The 21,253-nt window shown below is 50.2% G+C and overlaps 1 long non-coding RNA gene across 1 annotated transcript; it reads left to right on the top strand.

Moving 5' to 3' along the window:
• The first annotated feature begins 7,358 nt into the window (after positions 1-7,358).
• On the top strand, positions 7,359-8,185 carry LOC123125037 (uncharacterized). Its single transcript, XR_006461273.1, has 2 exons — positions 7,359-7,509; positions 7,628-8,185. It is a non-coding gene; the product is annotated as an uncharacterized lncRNA (long non-coding RNA).
• Positions 8,186-21,253: the final 13,068 nt, after the last annotated feature.

Genomic DNA, 21,253 nt, shown 5'->3' on the forward strand with positions numbered 1-21,253 from the left:
AAACATAATACTTGTGTGAATACATAGACAAACAGAGTGTCACTAGTATGCCTCTACTTGACTAGCTCGTTGATCAAAGATGGTTATGTTTCCTAGCCATATACATGAGTTGTCATTTGATTAACGGGATCACATCATTAGGAGAATGATGTGATTGACTTGACCCATTCCGTTAGCTCAGCACTCGATCGTTTAGTATGTTGCTATTGCTTTCTTCATGACTTATACATGTTCTTATGACTATGAGATTATGCAACTCCCGTTTACCGGAGGAACACTTTGTGTGCTACCAAATGTCACAACATAACTGGGTGATTATAAAGGTGCTCTACAGGTGTTTCCGAAGGTACTTGTTCGGTTGGCGTATTTCGAGATTAGGATTTGTCACTCCGATTGTCGGAAAGGTATCTCTGGGCCCTCTCGGTAATGCACATCACTTAAGCCTTGCAAGCATTGCAACTAATGATTTAGTTGTGGGATGATATATTACGGAACGAGTAAAGAGGCTTGCCGGTAACGAGATTGAACTAGGTATTGAGATACCGACGATCGAATCTCGGGCAAGTAACATACCGATGACAAAGGGAACAACGTATGTTGTTATGCGGTCTGACCGATAAAGATCTTCTAGAATATGTGGGAGCCAATATGAGCATCCAGGTTCCGCTATTGGTTATTGACCGGAGACGTGTCTCGGTCATGTCTACATTGTTCTCGAACCCGTAGGGTCCGCACGCTTAACGTTTCGATGACAGTTATATTATGAGTTTATATGTTTTGATGTACCGAAGGTTGTTCGGAGTCCCGGATATGATCACGGACATGACGAGGAGTCTCGAAATGGTCGAGACATGAAGATTGATATATTGGAAGCCTATATTTGGATATCGGAAGTGTTCCGGGTGAAATCGGGATTTTACCGAAGTACCGAGGGGTTACCGGAACCCCCCGGGGGCTTAATGGGCCATAGTGGGCCTTTGTGGAGAAGAGGAGAGGTGGCCAGGGTAGGGCCGCGCGCCCCTCCCCCCTAGTCCGAATAGGACAAGGAGAGGGGGCGGCGCCCCCCCTTTCCTTCCTCTCTCCCTCCTCTTTCCCCTCCACTCCTAATCCAACTAGGAAAAGGAAGGGAGTCCTACTCCCACCCTACTCCCGGTGGGAGTAGGACTCCACCTGGCGCGCCCCTCCTGGCCGGCCGCACCTCCCCCCTTGCTCCTTTATATACGGGGGTAGGGGGCACCCTAGAGACACAGCAATTGATCGTTTGATCTTTTAGCCGTGTGCGGTGCCCCCCCCTCCACCATAGTCCACCTCAATAATACTGTAGTGGTGCTTAGGCGAAGCCCTGCGTTGGTAGAGCATCATCATCGTCACCACGCCGTCGTGCTGACGAAACTTTCCCTCAACACTCGGCTGGATCGGAGTTCGAGGAACGTCATCGGGCTGAACGTGTGCTGAACTCGGAGGTGCCGTGCGTTCGGTACTTGATCGGTCGGATCGTGAAGATGTACGACTACATCAACCGCGTTGTGCTAACGCTTCCGCTTTCGGTCTACGAGGGTACGTGGACAACACTCTCCCCTCTCATTGCTATGCATCACCATGATCCTGCGTGTGCGTAGGAAATTTTTTGAAATTACTGCGTTTCCCAACACGAGGTGGGACTAAAAAATGCGCCGCCACCGTACCGCACACCGCCCCTGTGCCCTGGACCGCTCGCGCGCGCGCCTTCCAGGCGGCCCACTCGGCCCACCGAAATCGGCCCCCCCTCAGCGGTCCGCGCAGCGCTGCGGGAGGCGAGGTCTAACTTTAGTCCCACCTCGCCTGCCGAAGCGCGCTCACACCGCTTAAATAGCACGCCCCGCCCTACCCCACCGTCCTCTTAAAAAAACAATAGCTCGCCTACTCTCTCTTCGCCGTCTGGTTGGGCCCGTGGGCCTTGCAGGGCAGAAAAGCGGTCCCTTTCGCCGTCGGCTTGATCGGGACCGACTTACTACGCCTCGCTCGGCTCCGGGCCGGCGGTCTTTTTTTTAACAAAGTTCTTTTGATTTTTGTTTTTGCTAATATTATGTAATTTTTTTATTGTTTCATTTTTATTTACTTTTCTAATTTTTATATTTTTTCAATTCAAGTTTTATTCGGTTGTGATTTTTAATTTTTTACAATAGAACGATTTCAAATAATGGTATTTGTTCAAACTCTTTTTAAAACAAAAAAAATATTTTCATTCCTTTTTGCTAATATTATTTATTTTTCCCCTTTGTTTCATTTTTATTTCCTTTCCTAATTTTCATAGTTTTTTGCATTTAAAGTTTAACTCATTTCTGTTTTTAAAATTTATTTTCATTCTTTTTTGCTAATATTATTTATTTTCCCCCTTTTTTCATTTTTTTCTTTCCTAAATTTCATAGTTTTTTTGCACTTAAAGTTTAACTTTCTATGTTTTTTAATTTTTTACAATAATTTTGTACAAAAAAACAATTTTAAATAATATTATCAACTCAAACACTCGATTTTTAAACAATATTTTAAAACCATGCATTGAAACACACTCGATGTTTCATTATAGTTTTCATAAATATTTTACATACTACTAGAAATTTAACTTAACTAAACTAACACTACTAGGAAAAGGGCTATAGATGATATGGACACTAATGGCGCACCACACATGTGGTGCGCCACTACTATATAGCAGTGGCGCACCATGTGTTGATGCGCCATTAGTGTCCAAATACTAATGACGCACCACATCCACGGTGCGCCACTAGTAACAAATTTTTTTTTTCAAAACTAGTAATGGCGCACCAGGGGATAGTGCGCCATTACTAGTTTAACTAGTAATGGCGCACCACATCCACGGTGCGCCACTAGTAATTTTTTTTCAATTTTTTTTCAATTTTTTTTCAAAACTACTAATGGCGCACCGTGTGTGTGGTGCGCCATTACTAGTTGAACTAGTAATGGCGCATCACTCCCACGGTGCGCCATTAGTAACTTGCCACAAAAATTCCACCGAATGCACCCCCCCGGACCGCCTTTTCAGTTTTAGAAAAAATAAAAGAAAATGATGGAAATGTCAAAAAAATAAAAGAAAATAAGTTTCCCATGTGATATGTGGTCTACTTGTTGGGAAAATTTACAAATATGAATTTCGACTTTATTTGCAAAATCTCTCTGGAATTTGTAAAATGTGCATAACTTTTGCATACGAACTCGGATTAAAAAGTTTTTTATATGAAAAATCATCTACTCGAAAAGATACATCCGAATTTAACGGGGGAACCCCGTTAAACATTTTCAGAATCCTCCAAAACCTAACAAAAAAAGTTACGGGGCTTTTAAGATCCGGGGAGGCAAAAAAATTCAAAAAAAACAAACTCAGTAATGGCGCACCTGCCCATGGTGCACCATTACTATCTTCCCGCCTTCAAAATTCAAACTATATCAAAAAAATAATAAATAAAGTTAGTAATGGCGCACCTGCCCACGGTGCGCCATTACTATCTTCCCGCCTTCAAAATTCAAAATAAATAAAAAATTAAAAAAAAGTTAGTAATGGCGCACCTGCCCACGATGCGCCATTACTATGCCGTATATATGGCTGGGCGGGGTCCTCTCCTTCTTACCTCTTCATTGTTCTCCTCCACTCCACCTCTCCTCCACTCCATCTCCTCCTCTCCTCCACTCCATCTCCCCTTCTCTCCTCCACCATACTCCCCTCCTCCTCTCCGGCGACCTCCTCCTCCTCCTCTCCGGCGACCTCCTCCCCCCTCCTCTCCTCCCCTCCCCTCACGGTTTCTCCTCCCTCCTCTCCGGTGATCTCCTCCCTCTCCGGTGAGCTCCTCCTCTCCTCTCCTCCCCTCCCCTCATGGTTTCTCCTTCCTCCTCTCCGATGCTCCAGTGACCTCCTCCTCCTCTCCGGCGATGTAGGCGAGCGCCTCTCCGGTGACCTCCTCCTCCTCCTCTCCGGTGACCTCGGCCCTCCTCTCCGGCGAACTCCTCTCCGCCAAAAGAACACGGCAAAAGAACGTACAAGATCCAAAAACGAGAACAAAATTTGAAAAAATATCGTGCAAAAAAATGAGCAAAAAAAAACGAGCAAAAAATGGGCAAAAAAATCGCGATCCAGATCCAAATTCAAAATTCAAAAATAGCAATGGCGCATCACCCCACAGTGCGCCATTAGTATGGCAAAGCACATGTGTAAATATCGCCCCCTGGGAGGCACACTAATGGCGCATGTTGGTCTATACTAATGGCGCACGGCGTGATGCGCCATTAGTATACCAGATACTAATGGCGCACCAGTGGTGCGCCATTAGTATTTAATACTAGTGGCGTGGTACTAGTGGCGCACCAGTAGTGCGCCATTAGTAGGCAAAACTGGTGCGCCACTAGTAGGCCTTTTCCTAGTAGTGTAAACAACATTACGAAAATAATTAAACATTACTAAACATTATTCCGAAAGTAACCTAAACTAAACTACTCGTCCTCGACACCGCCGAAGTCCGCCTCGTCGTAGAGCCCGTCGCCGTCGTCGCTGTCGTTGCTGCTGCTGCTGCTGTCGTCCAGGGGCACCACCGGCGCGGCCGGCGCAGCCATCGAGTCGGCCACCGCGGCGTGGTAGCCGGGGAAGTCCGGCGGGTCCTCTGGGTGGACGGCGACCGGGGCGACCAGCATGTACTCCTGGACGAGGGGCGGCGGCATCGGGACATTCTCCGACTCCCGGATCGCCGTCAGGTAGCCCGGCATGTCCTCCGGGTCGCCGGCCTCCGCCGCCATCCGCCTGTACTCAGCCAGCAACGCCGCCTCTAGTTCCTGCGCCGGCTCGGGTGGAGGGGCGCGGCTGGACCCGGCGCCGTCCCTCGCGAGCGTACGACGATCGCCGCTGCCGAGGCGGACAGAGCCGCGGTCGCCGCCTATGCCGGCGAGGGGCCCACGCGGGGGCGCGTGCGTGCTGAGGTTCATACGCGCCCCCATGTTTTCATGGGTGGACCACGCCTCGCCGCGGCGGAACAACGCGTAGCCGTAGCTCGTTGCGGCGGGCACGACGCCGGCGACCGCCTGGGCGCGGTACGGGGCGACGACGTCCTCGAAGGAGCGCCCGTCCCAGAGGTGGTGCCGCCCCGCGTGGTTGTGCTTCACGGGCGGGCGGGGGCCGGCGTAGGCGTGGAGACGGCGGTCGTGGTCGTCGGCGAGCCGGGCCGCCCACCCGGGGTGGCGGGGGCGTACTGCGGGTCCGCCCGCTCCTCCGGCGAGAGCCGCGCGCGATACAGACCAACGGCATGGGCGAAGTTGGGCGTGCCGACGTCGGGCACCGGCGCGACAGGCACGGCGTCGACGCTGAGACGCCACCTCGACGGCAAGCGGACGTAGGGCGCGGCGGGGATGGAGAAGTGGGCGAGCTCCTCCGCCTCCTCCAAGGTCAGGTTGGGGCGGGCCATCGCTGGCGGCAGAGAGAGAGGGCGCGAGAGGCGGTGGTGGGTGCCGGCGAGTGGGGAGGCGAGAACGGGGTGCCACCAACGGCGGGAGGGGCCGACTTTTATAGGGCGGGGAAGGGGCGGGGGTGGGTACCGGCGATTAATGTCGGCAGGCGAGGGGGCGGCGTGCGCAGGCGGTCAAAGCGGTGGCATGGGCAGGCGGCGAGCGCAGGCGGTCAGCGTGGGAATCGACGCCGGCGATTAGACTCCTCACTGTGGCGATTCGACGGGGTGCTGCGCGGCGTAAATGGCCACCGCAATCCGCGCCGGATTAATGCGGGGACGGTGGTAGTGGACTAAGTATGCGTGGGCCGCCCCTGACGCGGGCGTACACCGCCACGTACGGCGTATAGCGGACCGTACGTCCGCGCGCCGCGGTACGCCGCGCCCACCTGAATTTCCCATCCTACCCCTCCTCACTTATCCTCATGAAGGGGTATCTTTTAATATGGGCCATTGATGTGTCCAGCGGGAGTTGTACCGAAGACGAAGTGTTCAGACGCGCCTTGCGTCCCACATTTCAACTTGGTTTGAGAAGCGTGAAAACGAGAAGTCCATCCCTGAACGCAGCGGCAGCGCCGGCGCGCGTGCCATCGCGATTCGAATCAGCTAAGCGTGCTACTTAGAGTATAGCCGAATGTTGGAGAGCAAACTGAAATGTACCCCCTCTGTCCCATAATATAATAACGTTTTTGACATTATATCAGTGTAAAAAACGTTCTTATATTATGAGGCAGTGGGAGTATATGCGTATTCAAAGGACCAAACCTGACACCACTATCTGACACAAGCAGGGTACGCGCGCAGACGAGAGGACGACGTGCAACGCAACAGCATGTACCGGCACAACCCAGTTACGCTCCATTGTCAGGAGTGTTTTCAGTTAATGCATGTTGTACTGCAACGCAGCAGCCTTAGCTAGGAAAGCAAACATATTGATGTTTTTTATTAGTCGCGGTAATCACATGGTTGATCCATAAACACCAAAAATATCTCTAGTTTTATTCCAAACGAAACGCTTACACTATCAACTTATTATATAAATAAAAAACTCATAAGCGATCTCCAACACTATACGTACAACATAACCAAACTAGCATGGCGTACTTTTTTACAGCATTTGTGCTAGGCCACGGACGCCCACGCTGCACATTTCGTCCATGCCCCCAGCGCGCTCACGGGCAGCGTATACGTCGTACACACCAGAGGACGTGTCCCCTGCATGCGTGCATGGTGCGGCCCCACCACCGCCGTTGTTGACAATTGGGTCATGTTTCCCCACCTGCTACACGCCAGGTCCCGGACGCCTAATTACACACTCTGCATGCCAGGTCCTTTGCGTCAGGTATTTCGCAAGAATGGACCGATGTATGTCCCCTTTTCTCGTTTGAACAAAGATTAATGCCCATATCACATCGCCTGGAGCAGCGGCCGCTGCGTGCAGGACGTCCGCTCTCGCCTGGAAACGCTGTATCTGCGCGATGTGCGTATCACGGGGGAGGAGTTAGGGTGCATTCTGTTCAGTTCAACTGCTTTGGAACACCTCAAGCTCGTATATTGTGATGATATAGTTCGTCTGGAGATACCTTGCCTGCTGCAGAGGCTCAGCTTCCTGGAGGTGGCTGGATGCATGAATCTTCAAGTGATAGAGAACAAAGCTCCAAATCTCTCCAGATTTTACCTTGAAGCAGGTGAACTGGTGCAAGTCTCGTTTGGAGAGTCGAAAGTGAAGAAAGTGCAGTTAATGCAGAGTCGTGCCATCAGTTATGCTATTGACAACCTGCCTTCACATGTGCCGAATCTCGAGACTCTTACCATATATTCTACTTGTAGCCAAGTGTTGGAATAATAGACCTGAGACATCTTTATGCAGATAGTCAATTCTCCAATGGCATCCGGCAAATTCCTCCACCTCAAGTTCTTGAGTATTCTTCTTATGAGTGGATCTAATTTTGACAAGGACTACAATTATTTATCGTCGGTTCCTGTTTTCCAAGCATCTCCTTCCCTGGAGACGTTTCGCTTGTTTGTAAGTTTGTCGTTCACCCTTTCCTCAAAAAAGGGGGGAAAGCCACTGCATCCTGCAATGATTATCTGCTAACCATGTTTGGATCATCAATTTAAATACCTTGGCTTTTGATCTTAAGGTATGGGAGCACTCCATGTATCACTGGTTTGAGGGAGATCCTGCCTCTCTTAGGCGACTGCCACAACACTGCCATGGGAAGCTCAAGAGTGTGAAGATCATTGGTTTCTTCCCCCAAAAGAGCATGATTGAGCTGGCATGCCATCTTCTTGAGAATGCAACATCACTTGAGTCCCTTATAGTGGATGCTAGTCCTGCTAATTACGGGTGTTCTGGCAAGGGCAGGAAATGCTGTCCCCTGAAATCAATCTTGGCTGTGAAAAAATACATCAAGGGGAATGTTCCCTCTACAGTCAAGTTAAATGTGCTGAAGCCTTGCCAACGATGCCATCGCTTTTAGTAATTCAGGTGTCAAATCACTGTAGCTATCTGATACTATTGAATGGTGATATGTTTTAGTTGTCTGGTGCTATGTTACATTCAAGTCACCAGAGCTGTTTAGGAGTCTGTGATATTACCTTCCTGATAACTTTGTTTACCAGATTGTCCAATGTACTTAATATTACTGCTGTCCATTAAATATTGTTGTGAACTTGTATTGTATAATTTTATATTTGCCGTACTTTCTATCTTGGAATGGTAATAGTGTAATACACACTTCATCTTTGCCTTGACCTGTATGCTACTGCAAGTGTGATCATTTGTAGCAGTCATGTTTCTGCCTGACGGAACATACAAGAAAAGTAAACAAGACAGATGAAGTGATGCAAATAGTAAGTGTTAAACATATGCATTAAGGGAGAGCACGTCCTTTCTAAAAAAGGGTAAATCATCTTTGTTTGTACTTATATCAGATAAAATGTGCAAAGGCCCTAGGGTTCCCCAGGCGCCACCCTTTTGGCGTGCCTCGGCAAAAGGGACACTTTTCCCGGCGTTTCATTATTAATCTTCTCATGGAGACTTAAGTGTTGGACTGAAAAATGGGAGCTCTGAACCTGCTACACTGCACTGGACACCAGTTTCGGTTTGCTGTACCGAACTATATTTCTGCATTGTATTTCTGGAAGTTCTGATGCCAAGACACTGGTTGATTTGCTGTACCGAACTACTCCCTCCATTCCAAAATATAAGTCTTTCTAGAGATTTCAATATGTGACTACATACGAAGCAAAATGAATGAATCTATACTCTAACATATGTCTACATACATCCGTATGTTGTAGACCATTTGAAATGTCTAAAAAGACTTATATTTCGGAACTGAGGGAGCATATTCTGCGTTCTAATGGCAAGACCAATGCAGTGTATGATGTAGCAGTTCATACTAGGATTATAAGATGCTGACATTTGGAACTAATTTCAACTCCATGTGTACATGGCCTGCTACCTCGTACATTGCACTTCTGAAACTGTTTAGAGTGTTTTTGATTTACCAGATATTATCAGAACCAAACATCTTAGAGCATCTCCAGCCGTTGGCCCCCCAAGGGGGCGTAAAATCGCCGTCTGGGGGCGAGCCGGCGCTAAAATCGGCGTGGTGGCGAGCGGGTTCCCAGCCGCCGGCCCCAGGGTCGCCCCAAGACGCGGTTTTTTATTAAAAAAAAGAATTCGGCAAAGTTCGACAAATTGAACAAAACGTTTGGCTAAAGTTCGGCAAACGCCGGCGGACGGGAAGAGAGGCAGAGCTCGGCGGCTGGTTTGGGCTCGGGCTTGTGTGGCCAGAGGCGAGGGGAGCCGCCGGTTTTATAGCCCCGCGCCGTGTGTATGCGTGGCGGGAGGGGAGGCGTCGCCGCGCCGCCTGTGAGGAATCAATGGCTGGGCAGCCTTGCCATTGATTCCCCGCAGGAAACCGAGGCGTTTTGAGGGAAGACGAGGCGCGCGTCGCTGACTCGGCGGGCCTGCGGCTTTTTCGCGCCAAAATCGCTCGCCCCGAAGCCCCGGGCGCCTCCCAGCGCGCCGGGTTCGGTCTGGGTCCGCTGGCGCCAGTTTCGGCCCAAACCGGCGAAAAAGGGCTCCTGGGGGCGCGTCTCGGCCGATTTTTGGGCGCCGATGCAGAAAAAATCGCCTGGGGAGGGCCTGTTGGGGGCACGGCTAGAGATGCTCTTAGGCATCTGTGATGCTCAGTAATATTGACTAGTAGAACGCCCGTGCGTTGCAACGGACTGCATTGGCGACTTCCTTTTTACTGTTAAAGCACTCTGCTTTTCTTCCTTTCAAACCTCTCCCAACTAAATATGTTTTTTGAAGTGATATTTGAATGGATAAATTAACAACCATACTAAAATATCAAGATATAAAAATATATGTATCGAATAACATTGCTACTACACATTCGACATGAAAGTTATGGCATCCGAAAGATTGGAAACAAACACAATGGTGACTTACCACCAAATCTCATTTATATTTTGGAACGTGGTTGTCCTACTAATGTGTACCTGCAAGATCTCTCTCCCCTTCCTCCCTCTCCCTCCCTCGAGCTCTTCCCCCTCTCCCACTTTTCTCACTCACCCTCTATTGATCTCGAGTGTGTTGCCTTCTCAAGAAGGCTCCAATGCTCTAGTGGCCGTCTCATGAGATGGTCGTCATTGCTGCTACTGGTGGAGGTGGCGGTGATGAAGAGGAATACCACAAGAGGTTGTTGATGTTCTTGATCTCTTCCCTATGGTTAGTGTTGCCTCTGCATGGGGTGTCGTTCATCAATACCACAACTGTGTCAACTACAACCAAAAAATATATAATAAAAAGCTAGAAACTTTGTGTGTGGCTTGAATTTGGAATTCTAGCCTTATAGGAGGAAAACTTATACGAAATATGCTACAAAAATATCATCTTATGTTTAAAACCATAGCTAAAAGTTAACTCGATTTATAGTAAGGTGCTCTTGCAACGGGATTCGTTCAGACTTTGCGGTGGAAGAACAAACATATGGAGCTGCAAAGCAGATAAAAATATCAACTGTAAACCTCTCTTGAAAACTCGTTGTCATAGTTCTCAAAGTAGTGGAGCAGAACTTGTCAGTACCAAGGGCGGGTGTTCTCAGTGTAGTAGCCGAGGGAAGACCTTTATATATCAGGGAGGAACTACCACTGATAAACTTCTTACCACCCAAAGAATAGGTTGTGATAGTCGTGAGACAACCATCTATATGAAATAACAACCATCATTATTAGCTCATACGGAGTAGAATTCTACCGGCTACAAAGAACCCAAGAATTGGACCACAACATCTGTCACAACTAGCCGCCGCCGCCCCCGTTTTCCCCACCTCCACCCCCGTTTTCCCCACCTCCACCCCAGCTCCCCTCGCCGCCGCCAGGTGAATCCGACAGGCAAAGCCCGCTCGGCGTTCGGCGGCGGCGGGGACTTCTCCTCGCGAGACGCGTAGCGGCGGCCCTGGACGACGCGAGGCGACTGTCGGCGGTGGCGGCGTCTCGCCGGCGCAGGCAAGCCGGGGCGGCGGCCCCGGGCATGGTGGCGGTGCCGCTCTCTCCTCTCCTCCCCCCCCCTGTGGGTCGTGAGGGGCGGTGCTGGGCCAGCGGCCGCGGATCTGGCGCTAGGAGGCTGGATCCGTCGGTGGGGCTGCCCAGGCGTGTGGCTCCGGCGGCTGCACGTCCGGCTGGTTGAGCTGCGGTGGTGGCGGCGTGCTGCAGCTCCTGGATGGAGGCGCGGCGGCGCCGCGTAGGTGGATGTGCTGCGGCGGTCGTGGGGAGCGGTCCCTGGCCTCCGGGGCGGTGTGTGCTCTGCCAGCTCCGGCCGTGCGAGCAGTGGAGAGGTGGTCATGGCTGTTGGCGGCGGCTCCGGGTTGGTGTCGTGTGGCATGGCCGCTGGTGCTTCCGGTGAGGGTGGTGGCTCCCTGGATGTGTCAAGGGCTACGGCGCGGTGGGCTGTCCTCGCGGCAGTACGGTGATGGTGGTTGTCGTGGGTCTCTGGACGAAAGTTTCTGCCCGACTCGATCGGTGCCGGCGACGGCGGCGCTCTGTTGCGCCGTTTCCATCTTGATGGCGTCCTCGAGGAGCCCCGACCCGCCTCCAACCAAAGGAACCTCGTCTTCCAGGTGAAAACCCAGATTTAGTTTGCTGGATCGGATGGCGGCGGCGTCTTCTTGGACGTCGTTTATCTTTCTTGGAGGCGCCATCTTTGGAGACGAGGTTCGGTTGGCGCTTGTGGCTTTTGTGCTTCTGGTGGTATGCCGAGACGGTGGATGCCGGAGCGGCGGCTCCGGACGATGGATGTATGCCGAGGCGGCGGCCTCGGACGGTCATGCAACGGCGGTTCTATGGGGTAGGTCCGCTGCTTTGCTTGACATGGGCGGCGACCTGGTGTTGCGAGGGTGGCCAGTTCGTCGGCTCGGTCGACGCGATCTGTGGGGTCGGTCTGGCTGGAAGTCGGGGCGGCGGCCCCGGATGTTTGGTACAACGTTCGTGGTCTGCGGGCGGTCGTCTCGTGTAGTAAGGGCTACGAGGCGCCTGAACCGCGCGGCGTTGTGGCTCGCGTGCGGGCGGGGGATGTCGGAGCGGCGGCTCCGGAGTCGGGTGTGTGTGTTTGTTGCAATGTTGCCTTGGGTCGTGTGGTCGGTAAGGGTTCGTTGCGTGTGCGGTTTTTCGGTCTGGTTTTCCTCATAAACTGGGCCACTCTGTTAGGTTTTCGATCCAGTTTCCCTCATAAACTGGATCAACTCTCTTCTTCTATAATGCAAAGCCAGAGCACCTGGCCCTCTGACGAGGTTCCGTAAAAAAAAAACATTTGTCACAACTTGGTCCGGGAGAAGATGCCATTGTCCATATATTCACTGGATTTCTTGCCTATATCTGTGCCAGAAGATACTTCAGCCCGTAGAAAATCCCAGTTGATATGTGAACTAAACCATGCTAAAATAAATTAAAAAACAAATTTAGAACATAGCAGGTCGTTGATCAAAATAAACATGTTTACTGCCAAAACCAGAGCCTAATTTCGAGCTACCGCGAGAGCTCCCCTGGCGGCAAGCTTGTGGCAGCGCGGGAGCATCCAGGGAGGAAGTACAGAGTATTCTTGAGGCATTGTGTGATTGAAACAGGCTTGTACGTATACTTTCAGATCTCTGGTGCCATCTGCTCTTGCATAACCACAAAAGAGTACCTGAAAGTTGAGTCAACTGAAATACAACTAATGCATAATTACACATTTTGATCATTGTTCTTTTGAGGCCGATGAACTATATGTAAAATCATGAAGTAAGCTACAGCAAGTAATCAAATTTATCCACCAAGCCCACTAACCAGCAACAACAAGCTATCAAGATTTCTTTTACTCATACAAGTGTGACTAACTCTGTAATGTTTGCCTTCAGAAGCTAAAAAGGGATAGAACAATCAACAGACCTTAATGTATTGAAAATGTTCCCATGTGGTTGTTATGAAATTTGGAGTGAACAAAAATTAGTATCCAATTGCTCAGCTAGACAGAAATGAAGGAAGCTATCTTGTACAAATATATGAAAACAACACCACTTTAAATGAAAACACAAGTTCATACTTTCAATTTCCCGACAATTGTTCCAGTGGCTATTTTGCCTAAGTTGATGGCTTCCTATACATAATGGACGTAGGCAAATATGTAGAACTTATGAAACTTGCAGTTAAAGCTTGATGAAGCCGGTCGGCGCAATTGGGGGGGTAGCGGCGAGCAGCTCAGTGAACGCCACAGTGGCCGTTGTCCGGCGGAGCATCGCGGACTTCATTTGCATTTGTATTAGAGGAGCGCTTCGGTACACCCCCCTCACAAAACATATAAAGGGTAGTACGAACATTTCACAAATTGTACTCATTAGAATGTATACGGCGTAGGTTTGTACAATTCCCGGCCACACTCGTCCCTCATGGGCTCAGCCCGTTTAGTTTCATTTTTAGTCTTAAACTTCAAAAAACTGGGGGTCCGACATGGGATTCGTTCCCAAGTCCTCAGGAACAATGGGAAAGTGCACAACCATCTGAGATAGCTAACCTTGCGTGCCAATTGACCTTCTTTTCCTCTTTTTGAATGAGATAAATAACGCTAAGAAAAAAACTCTTTGCTTTTCTTTCGTTTTTATTTTCCCTTTTTTTCGTAAAATAGAAATTAAAACTTATACATAAACTTTTTAAAAAATCAGAAAAATACAAACACAATTTGAATTTTGAAAATTTTGAATTTGAGAAATAGAAACAATAAACAAAAAACAAAAAGTCAAAGAAGATGAAAAAGGAAAAAAGAAACAGAAAAAATAAAATAGGACAGGAAATAAAAATAAAAAATAAAACAGGATAGGAAATATAAGATCATAGAAAAAATGGGGTCATTTGATGGATGCCAAAAATACAAGCTCTCAAACGAACCCTTCTCACCTACCCGAACACCCTCTGTTGAATGTGATCTATTTCTGGCATGCATGAAATGTCCTCAACTTTTTTTAGTAGCAGGCATGTCCATGGTAGGCATCCATGCGAGGTTTGAATGAATTTTCAACACAATATGCAAGTTGTGTCACGTCCGGCCATTTATCGGCCAATTTTCATCGAGAAAACTCCAAAAAAATGTAACAATTGTCGAAAACTCAAACAAATTGGCAAGGTGCCTTGATTTGATCATAGAAGTCGGTGGAAAAAAAATTGAGACTATTTTAATTATGTCAAGAAACAACATACCCTCAGGTGGAGCCTTCTGGCCATCTCGAACACCCTCCATTGAACATGGTCTAGTTTTAGACATTCTTGAACTAGCCCCAACTTTTTCAAGCAGGTGGGCATGACCATGGTAGTTATCCTTACCAGGTTTGAAATTTTTCTGACACCGTATGCAAGTTCTGACACGCCTGTCCATTTATCGGTCTTTCTTTTACCAAGAAAACTCTGAAAAATAAAAAGATTGTCGAAAACCAAAACAACTTGGCATGTTCCCTTGAATTGCTCATACAGGGTCATGAATAATTTGGGGTCATTTCAAGGATGTCGAAAAACAACATACTCTCACACGAAGCCTTCTCGCCTACCTGAACACCCTCCGTCATGGTATATGTTTGGACATCCTTCAAATCACTCCAACTTTTGCAAACAGGTTGGCATGTTCATGGTAGACATCCATGTTAAGTCTGAATGATTTCTGACATATTATGCAAGTTGCTACACGTTCGGCTATTTATCGGTCTTTTTTGGCCGAGAAAACTCCATAAAATGCAGAAAGATTTGAAAACCAAAACAGCTTGTCATTGTGCCTTGAATTGGACGTACGAGGCCCTGAGAACCGGCCCGGTCGGGCGGCCTCCTATGAATAAAGTATTTAATTTGTGAACATGTTTTCAAATTCGTGAACTTGTTTTCAAATCGATGAACTTTTTCAATTTTGCGAACTTTTTTTGTCAAATTCGTGAACTTTTTTTCAAATCGATGAACATTTTTCAATTCCGCGAATGTTTTTCCTCCTTGGAGATTGGGGTGTTCGTGTGTTCCAGGGCGGTCCATCAAAATCGAGGTCCCTGTGTCAAAATCTAAGATGGCCCTATCTTGTTACAGAAAACGTCCTACTAGATCAATTTGTCGTCTATGGCAGGCAGGTTGCATGCATAAAAAGTATTTTAGGTGTTCTTTTTAGTTGCATTCATATATATAGCGTTTTGGCATTTTAGAAAATATCTCCACAAGCAGAAAGCCTACAGTTGATAATCGTCTTGAGAAGTGTGAATAAAACACATAAATTTTTCTTGGATGGTCCAGATTGATGTGCCGATGTACTGGTTTTGCGCACCGGCGTAGTATGTTCTTATAAATCTTGTGCTAATTTTATCACCAAAGGGCAGCGTAGTGGACTGGTAATTTGTGAAGTTTGGGAGACGTGGTCAGGAGCTCGATTCCTCATGCGACCCGACCTAGCTCTTTTCTGAAGATTTTTACGTCTTGCTTTAAATAGCAAGTGACCTAGCGCCTGCTGGGCTGGCCCAGATGTGCATCCTAGCGACATGCTTGTTCGTACGCTCGCCCGCTTATTGGAGGTTTGGTTGTGGACAACGTACTTTTAAAAATACCATCATGTCCTTTATTATGAAGGGTTATAGGATAATTATAGCCGTTGATGTGTTTAGGGGAGGTGTACCGAAGCGGAAACGTTTGTATTATAATTGTGAGTATGGTGTTTTAGCTGGGAGCTTTGACAGGTGTTCCTCAGCTTTGGTCAGCCATCCCATGTCATTTAGCGAGGTTTGGTTGTGGACAACGTACTTTCAAAAATACCATCATGTCCTTTATTATGAAGGGTTATAGGATAATTATAGCCGTTGATGTGTTTAGGGGAGGTGTACCGAAGCGGAAACGTTTGTATTATAATTGTGAGTATGGTGTTTTAGCTGGGAGCTTTGACAGGTGTTCCTCAGCTTTGGTCAGCCATCCCATGTCATTTAGCATCATCACGTGCTGAACACAGATGCAAAGCTTTCCAAATTAACAAATAAACATATAGATGAAACACAAGTTTATTGCAAGATTTCCTCGACGGTAGCACAACTCACATGCCCCCTGTGTCGGTGCTGACAGAGGAAATCAAGCAGGGGCTCAAGGCAATCATGTTGCGGAACAAAAATCAAACACAAGCTCCTGTAGAGAAAATGCACGCCATTTCCAATTGACGACGGCATGGTATTAAGGCACTGAATGGCTCAAAGTCAAACTCCAGTACGTAGGGGTCGTTGTGCCTGCCAGATCATGAGGTTAAGATTATAGTGATAAAAATTGAAACAATTCCACTTGTGACAATTTAGCTGAGCTGATTTTAATTTTAGTATCAAGCAGAGATCCGTACGTATTGATAATGAAAGCTACTAAGTTGTCAATGCCTTAACACGACCGTAGTCGTACACATATAGCTAGGCAAAGGATGTACAATTCAAACTACGTTTCCTGATGGCAGCCTCTCAAAGCCCAGCATTAAGCGTTCAATTTGATTTTACCTCCCCCAACTCCCCTCTCATTAAAAATTTGACAATAGCACAAGCAAAAGGAACAAACGTCGGAGTAGAGATTGCAGGAAGGAACAGGGAGCGCAACACATACTGGCCGTCGACGAGCTCCTCCTTGAAGCGGAGATACTCTGTCTCCTTCACGCTGAGTTGTCATCTCCAGCCCTTGGCCCCCGAGGGGCGCCTAAAATCGCCGTTTGAGTGTAAGCCGGCGCAAAAATTTCGGTCTGAGGCGAGTTGGTCCCCAGCCGCCGGCCCCAGGGCCGGCCCCAGGCGCGTTCAAAAAGAAATATATATAGCAAATTTCGACAAAGTTCGGCTAAACACCACTAAATTTTGGCAAACTTTGACATATATTAGACATGTTCGCGGATTTTCATTACATAGCAACTATATAACTAATCTAAAAAAGAAACTGGCTGAACGCCGAGTAGTCGCCGTCGTCGCCGCCATCCTCACCGCCATCGTCATCGTCGGCCTTCTCCTCCTTGACGCGGGCGTACCTACTGGACCCCTGCCCGGCGTCGCCATGGCGGACTGGTGGCGGCGGCGGCGCGTCGTTGTCGTCGCTGTCGTCGATGACGACGACTCCTCCTTCGTCGCGGCCCCGGCGGCGCTGCGCGAAGCGCCGCAGGGCAGCGCACTGGCGCTCCCTCGCCATCTTCAGGGAGTCCTGGCGTGCCCATTCCAGGGCCGCGTCGTCGTCGAGTTCCACGTCGCGGTGCTCCGTCTTCACGGCGGGGAGACCCGGCTCCGTCTTCACCGGGGCGAGCCCCGGCTCCGTCTTTGGCTTGACGAAGCGCGGAGGAGGAGCCGACGAGGAGGCGCGCCGGCCGCCCTCATTGATGACGATGCCGGCGCTGCGAGTGCGCCGGCCGAGCGGCGTCTCCGCCGCAGACTCGGCCTTGACGCCGAGCAGCGCCTGAGAGCCGGAGGAGTGGGAGAAAGAGCGCGAGGAGGAAGAAGAGGAGGAACCGAACCTCCTTGGCATCCATTGCCCGTCGCGTCGGCGGTGCGCCGGGGCGGCCGCCCTCGCCGGGGGGTATGCCAACGGCGGGTTGTTGGCGCCCTCGAGGTGCGTCAGCACGCCCTCGAGCGTGCGGCCGGGGACGCCCCACCATAGGTGGCGCCCCTCGCTGTTCTTCAGGCCGCCCACCACCGCCGCGCCGTTTGTGGACGCCAGCCTCTGCTGCTGACGGCGCTCGAAGTACGCCGCCCAAGCCGCGTGGTTGTCGGCGGCGTACTGGGGGAGGGCGAGCTGGGCGTCGGTGAGGGAGGCGCGCACGATCTCTACCTCATCGGCGAAGTAGGAGGAGCGCGCCACAGCGTCGGGCAACGGGGGAATGGGCACTCCCCCGTTACTGAGCCTCCACCCCGTCGGTCCGGCGCGCATGTCCGGCGGCGCCGGGATGTTCGCCTGGAACAGGAGCCACGACTCCTGCTCGCGGAGCATGCGGTGGCCGAAGCCGTTGGCCGCCGCCTCGTCTCCGGGGAAACGCTCGGTCATCGGGAAAGGGGGGAGAGGGAGGGCTCGGCCGCGGCTCACGGGAGAGGGAGAGGGGGGGCTCAGCGGCGGCGCTCAGGAGAGGCAGAGCTCCGCGGCTAGGGCAGGGCTGGTGTGGCCAGAGGCGAGCGAGGCCACCGGCTTATATAGCCGCGCCGCGCCCGTGTGTACGCGTGCGAGGGAGGGGAGGCGTCTGCGCCGCCCGTGAGGAATCAACGGCAAGGCTGACCGGCGGCAGCCTTGCCATTGATTCCCCGACGGAAACCGAGGCGTTGAGGGAAGACAAGGCGCGGTGTCGCTGACGCGGCTGGCCCGCGGCTCTTTCGCGCCAAAACCGCTCGCCCCGGCTCCCCCGGGCGCCCCCAGCGCGCCGGGTTCGGCCTGGGTCCGCCGATTTTGGCCCAAGCCGGCGAAAATCGGGCTCCTGGAGACGCGACTCGACTGGACCGTTTTTTCGACGCCAGCACAAAAAAATCGTCTGAGAAGGCCTTTCTGGGACGCGGCTGAAGATGCTCTTAGACGTTGAGGCCATGCACGTTGACCGGAAGTACTCCGGGTCGAGGCCGCACCAAAATCGACTCCTGCTCGAAAATACACGCACATTTTTTTTTCATAAAGAAAATAAAAAATACACGCACATGGACATGATAAGACATGATAAGACAATAATTATTCAGGGATAACGCGCGCGCACGAAATAGCGAGTGTTGCGATTTGACGGCGCACCTGGGAGGACGTTGACCATAGGGCACTTGAATGTATAGTACTGTGGCCACCGCATCAATGGAACCTGAGCCAAGCCTCCATCTCTCTCAATCCTTGCGCCTCGCCGCCGCGCCATCCCGGCTAGCCTCCGCCAATTGGTTCAAGGCCAATTTCACCGCGCGATCTCAAACGGATGTCTGTTTTGTGTGGATTTTATCCATTTGGGTAGGGATTTAGGGTCGTGTCCGGGCGTGTCCTGAGATGCGGTGGCCGTGCGTTCAGCGCGCGGCCGCATCCGTTTGCCCCATCCTGTCCGCGTCTATTTAAAAAAAAGCAACGTTTCAAATGCCAAGCCCTAGTTCACGGCCCCAGTTCATCACGCCGGCAACAAAGCCAGCGGCCTACACGTCCATCGCCGGCATCGGCCAGCGGCCGGCAACACAGCCAGCCTCCAAAATGAATAGGTGTCCTCGCCGGCAACACAGACGGCCTCCAAAATGAATGTTTTCTCGCCGGCACACTGCCAGCGGCCCAGCGGGCGGGCGGCACCCATGCCAGCCTCCAAAAAGAATGGCCACGTCGATCGGACGACCTAGTTCAGGCCTTCGGCGTCGAGCATCTCCTTCTGCCTGGCCTCGAACCAGGCCCTCGTCTTGTCGCTCATCTTCGACAAGTCCACGCTCATGATTGCAAGGGCCACCTCCTTCGCTTTGGTGGCGGCATTGGTGGCCTCGATGTCGAGCTGCCTCTGCCTGGCCTTGATGTTGTCGGCCTCGATGTCGAGCTGCCTTTGCCGGGCGGCCTCTTCCATGTCGAGCTGCCTTTGCCCGGCCGCCTCCTCCATGTCGATCTTCCTCTTCTTGGCCGCCTCCTCCATCTCAAGCTTCTTTCTTTGAAGGTCTAGGTATTGCTTCATTTGCTCGTCCTTGCTTTGCCGCTTCTTCTCGTCCCTCACATCCTTTTGAGACATCATGCCATGCAAAGTGTCATGCAATGCCATGGATGAGGCATCACGTATGTCATCAACCTTGGAGTTGGTCTTGCCCCTCGGCCTCTTCAACGCCTCGCCATCTCCACCTCCGTCGAACTTGGCCGTCTTCAGTCCTCTCTTCCTTTGTAGTTCACGGTATTGGTCCTTGAACTTAGGGTAATTGTTGATGAGCGTCCAACAATGCGTAAGCGTGAATGGCTTGTCATTGTGCCGGGCCTTGAATGCCTCCAAAGATTGAAATGCCTACAACACATGATCAACAAGAAGTGAACATGCAAACATATACAAGGCCGAAGTCTCATGGCCGTAGCAAGGAAAGGGCTAGGAAGAGGGGAGCATACCGTGTCCCCAACGCCGAGACCACTCACGGGCCATGCTTCAACGCTCTCAAATGCGGCTTGCTCGTTGCACTCTTGTTGGATGAACAACCATCTCTTTTGAATCGAGCCGATGCCACGGTTGCTTGAAATTTGGTAGGGCTCGAACATCTTCCTTTCATGGAATGTTTTGTGGACTCTCGTCCAAAAAACAATGCCCTTTTGTTGCGCGCCGGTCCTCGGATCTTGGCTAATCTCCATCCAAGCTTGGCAAATCAACTTGTCCTCATCTTGTGTGTATGAACCCGTGCGAATGCTCTTCCTCTTTTTTGTGCTTCCGCTCTTTGGGTCAGCTCGTCGATGAACAATGGCGCGCCACTAATATCAACGTCATTGCCTTCTTCTTCTTCTTCTTCTTCATCACCATCACCTTCGACATAGATGTCATCATCTTCATGTCATGAGTCACCATGGTCGTAGTCTGCACGGTCGTCGGCCTCTTCATCGGGGACGTACTTGTTGGAAATATGCCCTAGAGGCAATAATAAAATGGTTATTATTATATTTCTTTGTTCATGATAATTGTCTATTGTTCATGCTATAATTGTGTTATCCGGAAATCGTAATACATGTGTGAATACATAGACCACAACGTGTCCCTAGTAAGCCTCTAGTTGACTAGCTCGTTGATCAACAGATAGTCATGGTTTCCTGACTATGGACATTGGATGTCATTGATAACGGGATCACATCATTAGGAGAATGATGTGATGGACAAGACCCAATCCTAAGCATAGCTCAAAGATCGTGTAGTTCGTTTGCTAGAGCTTTTCCAATGTCAAGTATCTTTTCCTTATACCATGAGATCGTGCAACTCCCGGATGCCATAGGAGTGCTTTGGGTGTGCCAAACGTCACAACGTAACTGGGTGACTATAAAGGTGCATTACGGGTATCTCCGAAAGTGTCTGTTTGGTTGGCACGGATCGAGACTGGGATTTGTCACTCCGTATGACGGAGAGGTATTTCTGGGCCCACTCGGTAATGCATCATCATAATGAGCTCAATGTGACTAAGGAGTTAGCCACGTGATCATGCATTACGGTACGAGTAAAGAGACTTGCCGGTAACGAGATTGAACAAGGTATTGGGATACCGACGATCGAATCTCGGACAAGTAACATACCGATTGACAAAGGAAATTGT

Source organism: Triticum aestivum, chromosome 5D (assembly GCF_018294505.1).
Source record: "Triticum aestivum cultivar Chinese Spring chromosome 5D, IWGSC CS RefSeq v2.1, whole genome shotgun sequence".
NCBI lineage: Eukaryota > Viridiplantae > Streptophyta > Magnoliopsida > Poales > Poaceae > Triticum > Triticum aestivum.